The following is a 6,405-nucleotide window of genomic DNA, read 5'->3' as shown; positions in this document are numbered from 1 at the left end:
CAACCAGTAGGATAATATAAATATATGACTCAAAGCATGGATCAAATATTTTAAAATATATTCCACTACCCTTAGTTTATCTCTAAATAAACTGTTATGCTATAAAACTACTCGAGTGATATAAATTTTTGAGCAAATCTTTAATAAAATTATTCTGATAATCCAAAATTTTGTTGATGTTTAGAAATGGTTGGCATGGAATCCTTCAAGACAGGGCTCACGTTCTGGGATGATTTGACATGGAGAACTGCCTTGAACTTTTCCAGTGAATTCCTTTAAACTGGTGGTCATTGGATGTGTAAACTCAACAAGTTGAGAATTTCTCTTCACATCAGTTGTTTCTGGTGTTAAATCTTCAACTCCTGATGAACAATAACAATGATAAAATTTGAAGCATTCCAGCCCTCATAATGCTATTTGACATTTTTTCTGTAGCCAATATTTTTTTTAAAATTATTTATTTGTGGCTGTGCTGGTCATTTTTTTTGTGTGTGTGTGCTGGTCATTTTTGCAAGAGCTTTTCTCTAGTTGTGGAGAGTGGGGGCTACTTTCTAGCTGCAGTGCACAGGCTTCTCATTGCCGTGGCTTCTCTTGAGGCGGTGCACAAGCTCTGCGGCACTCAGGCCCCAGTAGCTGAGGCATGTGGGCTCAGAAGTCGTGGCTCCCCGGCTCTAGAGCACGGGCGTAATGGCTGTGGTGTGCAGCCTTAGTTGTTCTGAGGCACGTGGGATCTTCCTGAATCAGGAATCAAACCTGCATCTCCTACATTGAGAGGCAGATTCTTTACCACTGAACCACCTGGGAAGCCCTATACCCAATATTTCTATGATCTTTTATTTCTAAATCACAAAAAAATCATTTAATCCATTGGTTTAATTTCATTTATGCTCCCGTGAAAGTGAAAGTTAAAATTGCTCAGTCGTGTCCAACTCTTTGCAACCACATGGAATACAGCGCATGGAAGTCTCCAGGCCAGAATATGGGAGTGGGTAACCCATCTATGGGGTTGCACAGAGTCCGACACGACTGAAGCAACTTAGCAGCAGCAGCAGCAGCAGCAGCAGCAGCAGCAGCAGCAACTTTTCCCTTCTCCAGGGGATCTTCCCAAGCAAGGGGTCGAACCCAGGTCTCCCGTATTGCAGGCGGGATGAAAGAAGGTAAATTAAAAGTTTGTCAGAAAAATACTTTAAGGTTGACATGATTCACATCTTTTTTTTTTTTTTTAATTTATTTATTTGGCTGTGCCGGGTCTCAGTTGTGACACTCGGGAGCTTCCATCTTTACTGGGGCATGTAGAGTCTTTAGCTGCAGCATGTGGGGTCTAATTCCCTTAATTGTAATTGAAACTGGACCTCCTGCCTTGGAGAGAGTCTTCGCTACCGGACCACCGGGAAGTCCCTCACATCTTTAACTACATCACCCGTCGGTGACTATGGAGGGTTTGACCCCATCTGTCTGAGAACAGGTTCCTGAGCAGTACAGCCTGGGACAGGCTTCTTGGGTATGTGGTTTATCGAGGGAGTGCTTGAAGGAGAAGGGACAGGGATGGGCACATAGAACAGATTATGGGAAGAAACCAAGCAAAGATAGGGTCCTTCTGAACTTGACCCATTGTCTGCTCCCTTGGGGTGATGTGGGGTGTGAGTTGCGCCATGGAGTTTGGTCCGTCTGGTGGCAAGACACCTGCACCTTCCCTCCATTGTTCAGTCATGGTCATGGGCCTGGGCGGATGTGCCTGGAACCACCCAGGCATCTCTGGATAAACCATCCTCCAAAGAGGATGTGCCACTCTGCCGAGTCAGTCGTGGAGGAAGGGAGCTGGGCTACTCGCCTACCACCAAACTAAAGGGTCTAGAAACAGTTTCTAAAATCTTGGCTGACGCTCCAGATTTCCCAGACTTCTTCTTTACCCTGCTCTAGTACCCCCACTATGCATAAAACCCAGTAAGATTTTCATGAGACATCATGGAAACCATATTTCTCAAGCACTGACGGTAAAGTTGCGATATAGTATTTTACATGTTCCTTCCCCTTTAAGAGATGAGCAAAAATAAGCAACCATTTTTGAAGACGTGAATATTACATTTTATTTTAAAAATACATGTTAGGGAAGTAGTTGAAACTGGGGGGAAATGATGCAGATTTTATTGCCTTAATTTATAAATTTTCAAAATGTGTTTTATTTCAATAGAGACATTTTATAACAAGTGGAGCCATTAATTTAGGTCACAATGATACACGCATGCTTTTTTATTCTTTTTTGAAATTCTATTCATGTCTAAAAATACTTAATTATTTAAAACTATACATTAGATTGTGTTAAAAGTCTGAGAGCAGTTTCTGAATATTGTCACTTATTTCATAGATATAATTTTGATGTTTTAACTTCCAGAATTTTTATTATTTCAAATACAGATTTAAGATTTTTTTCCATTATTATGCTCACTAGAATTGTAGAATTTATTAGAGCAATGAGCTTTGTCAGAACAAGATTACCATTCTGATGAAATATATTTAGTATTTTCAATTTTTTGCATCATAACTTCTGAGCCCCATTTATTCACAGCACAACTTCTGAGTCCTGTTCATGTTTTCTGTTCGAATAATCAAATTGGTTTTCATTCCAGAAATAGAAATCATTTGCTTTATTTTGTACTGCTTTTTGTACAGTGTAAAAAGACATTCTGGGCTGTTCTGATCTGAGCAGAAGATGTTCTGGGCTGCAGCTCACTATTTCTGAATTGTTCCCATAGATTCTGTACTTGACTGCATGGTGCCCCCTAGACTTCAAACCTGCCCAGCACCTTAGAATTTGAGCTTATCTGAAAGTCAGATATTTGCAGATTTAATTGGTCAAGATGGTCATGCATGTGTGCATGCCAAGTCGCCTCAGTCGTATCCTACTTTTTGGGACCCCATGGACTGTAGCCCGCCAGGCTCCTCTGTCCATGGGATTGTCCAGACAAGAATACTGGAGTGGGTTGCCCTCCTCCAGGGGAATCTCCCCGACCCGGGGATTGAACCTGTGTCTCCTGCGGCTCCTGCATTGCAGGTGGATTCTTTAGCGCTGAACCACTGGGGAGGTCGAGATGAAGTCATACTAGGGTCCTTAAAAGAAGGCAGCTTTGTGATTCTCCGAAGGGGTTGGAGCTGACACAGACTTCGGTAATTTCCTCTTCTCTAGTTCTCCTGTATCATGATGGCTGGGTTGCTGCTGAGAGGGCTGTCTGCTCCTGGACCCTGGAGTGATGTCAAGTGACCTCTCCTCTCCCCTCTCAAGGAAAGGGGTGCTGAGGATTCTGGGAACCCAGTCAGTTCACAGGGCAGTCGTCAGTCTCACCCTCCTTGTCACTATTCTTCCAGGGACTTGTTCTACCTGCCCACAGCTGGGAATAGTCAACTTTGGTGTTCATGCAGGGCACCAGCCAGTTGTGGGAGTCGCCACTCAGGAACAACACAATGTGAATGGATTCACCAGGGTCTTTTCTACTTCCTGGGGTTTGCTGTGCTCTCATCTAGAGTGTTTCAAAGACTGACGGGAAGGATCTAGCCAGGAACATCTAGCCAAGGGTCAGCCCCTCAGATGCGGGCCAGTTCACCCCATCCTCGTAGTAACCTGTGAGCTGTTCTGTTTCACAGATGGAAAAACTGTTCAGGAACAGAACGAGGTCTCCAGCTGACAGAGGCAGATCGGGGATATTAACCAAGGTGCCTAGGCACACCGAGCCACGCAGGTTGTTGTCGGAAGGCTAAACACATTGCCCTTCTCCCTTGCAGGATCGGGCTTCCCTTGTGGCTCAGCTGGTAAAGAATCTGCCTACAATGCGGGAGACCTGGGTTCAATTCCTGGGTTGGGAAGATCCCTTGGAGAAGGGAAAGGCTACCCACTCCAGTATTCTGGCCTGGAGAATTCTGTATAGTCCATGGGGTTGCAAAGAGTTGGACACGACTGAGCGACTTTCACTTCACCTGCATGATCAGTGAGGGAAACACAGACCCATCCTCAACAGAAAATTCACTTTCGTGTATGTTCTAACCTTTATATTCTTGGAAGAAATCTGAAGTGGTTTCTACTACACCAGCTAACACCAGAATTCCTGCATTCACATCCAGACCTATATGTGCAGTCCTAGAAGCTTACCTGAAGCTACAAGTGTCCAGGGGCATCCATGCAGTTTTGCTTGTAATCTAACTGCAAACACCTAAATGCCTACCAATTGGGAAGGCATTCCCAATTGGGGAATGGGAATGTTTAAATCCCAAGATTTAAATTATAGGATTTTTTTTGACATTCTGTTATTTTGTTAAACAGCTGTTTTCTGGTGATATAATTCACATACCATAAAATTTAAAGTTGTTCAGTGTTTTTTTTTAGTATAGTCACAAAGAGTTGCAAACATCACCACATTCTATTAGAACATTTTTAGTTAAAAAAATAATAAATAAATTATTTATTTATTTTAATTGGAGGCTAATTACTTTACAATGTTGTGGTGGTTTTTGCCATACACTGACATGAATCAGCCATGGGTGTACATGTGTTCCCCATCCTGAACCTCCCACCCACCTCCCTACCCATTCCATCCCTCAGGGTCATCCCAGTGCACCAGCCTTGAGCACCCTGCCACACGCATTGAACCCGGACTGGCGATCTATTTCACACATGATAATATACATGTTTCAACGCTATTTTCTCAAATCATTCCACCCTCGCCTTCTCCCACAGAGTCCAACAGTCTGATCTTTATATCTGTGTCTCTTTTGCTGTCTCGCATATAGGGTCATCGTTACCATCTTTCTAAATCCCATATATATGTGCTAATATATATGTGTGTATATATATACATATATATATGTGTTGGTGTTTTTCTTTCTGACTTACTTTGCTCTGTATAATAGGCTCCAGTTTCATCCACCTCAGTAGAACTGATTCAAATGCATTCTTTTTTAATAGCTGAGTAATATTCCATTGTGTTTGTGTACCACAGCTTTCTTATCCATTTGCAGATGGATATCTAGGTTGCTTCCATGTCCTGGCTATTGTAAACAGTGCTGCGATGAAAATTGGGGTACACGTGTCTCTTTCAATTCTGGCTTCCTTGGTGCGTATGCCCAGTGGCGAGATTGTTGGGTCGTATGGCAGTTCTATTTCCAGTTTTTTAAGGAATCTCCATACTGTTCTCCACAGTGGCTGTACTAATTTGCATTCCCACCAACAGTGTAAGAGTGTTCCTTTTCCTCCACACCCTCTCCAGCATTTATTGTTTATAGACTTTTTGATAACAGCCATTCTGACCAGCGTGAGATGGTACCTCATTGTGGTTTTGATTTGCATTTCTATTACAGCATTTTTATTACCCTGAAAAGGAATCTCGTAGATATTTTGGAGCCATTAAAAAAAAAAAAACAAGTTCTATTTAAATGAAAATATATTTGTAATGGGCAAAAGGTTCAAAAAAGCACGTTGCAGAAAATAAGTGATATTCCATCTATTTACAATATCTATATCTACACATGTTTATATGGTTGTTCACGCATTCATTTATTTATATATGTATACAGTCCTCTGGAGAAAGAAATGGGGAAGTTTTATTTTCAATCACTTTTAAGTACCATTTTTATGCTATGTATTTTATATAATATTTTTACATTAATGCTTTGTTTGCACTGGAAATATTATAATAACCGAAGGGCAAAATAAGCAATGGGGGTGTCCCAAGCTGATAAGGAAGTGTTAGAAGTGGTTGGTACAAATGTAAAGGTAATAAAAATGATTTTTTGTGTGTCTAATCTGATATTCTATTGTGTGTTAGTTGCTGTCATGTCTGACTCTTCGAGATCCCATGGACTGTAGCTCTCCAGTCTCCTCTGTCCATGGAATTCTCCAGGCAAGAATACTAGAGTGGGTTGCCATTCCCTTCTCCAGGGGATCTTCTCAATCCAGGATCAAACCCAGGTTTCCCACATTGCAGGCAGATTCTTTACCAGCTGAGCCCTGGGGAAGCCCCTTCCATTAGATGGCGCCATTGTAAAAGTTTTACATTAGATATTCCTTAAGATAAAATTTTACATTTGATATTGTAAAAATTTTAAATTAGATATTCCATTAGATGGCACCATTGTAAAATTTTCTGTAACTTCAAATCAGTCATGGAAGGAACAGTCACACCCGTTAACTATTTGTCTGTGAAGACTTATTATTTTTGCTTGCTTTTCTTTTAAGTCACTTGAAAAAGAAAGTTTAAAGCACTCTTCAGTAATACCTTATTATTTCAAGTCAATGGGAGTAAATGAAATGAGATACTTTTTAAAGAAATTTAGTCATTAGATGAAAACTACTGTCAAATGCATTTAAAATGGGCACTTAGGGACAAGTTGTTTTCTCTCAGTTCTGATTACCAGAAA

At 41.2% G+C, this 6,405-nt stretch overlaps 1 protein-coding gene across 6 annotated transcripts in view; it reads left to right on the top strand.

Annotated features, from left to right (window-relative positions):
* The window catches only part of PECAM1 (platelet and endothelial cell adhesion molecule 1), a 129,939-nt gene that overhangs the window by 5,237 nt on the left and 118,297 nt on the right, over positions 1–6,405 (top strand). The window lies entirely within an intron of this gene.

This window comes from Ovis canadensis, chromosome 11 (genome assembly GCF_042477335.2).
Source record: "Ovis canadensis isolate MfBH-ARS-UI-01 breed Bighorn chromosome 11, ARS-UI_OviCan_v2, whole genome shotgun sequence".
In the NCBI taxonomy this organism is placed as follows: domain Eukaryota; kingdom Metazoa; phylum Chordata; class Mammalia; order Artiodactyla; family Bovidae; genus Ovis; species Ovis canadensis.
Note: the sequence above shows the minus strand (reverse complement) of the source record. Positions and strands in the feature narration are given on the sequence as shown.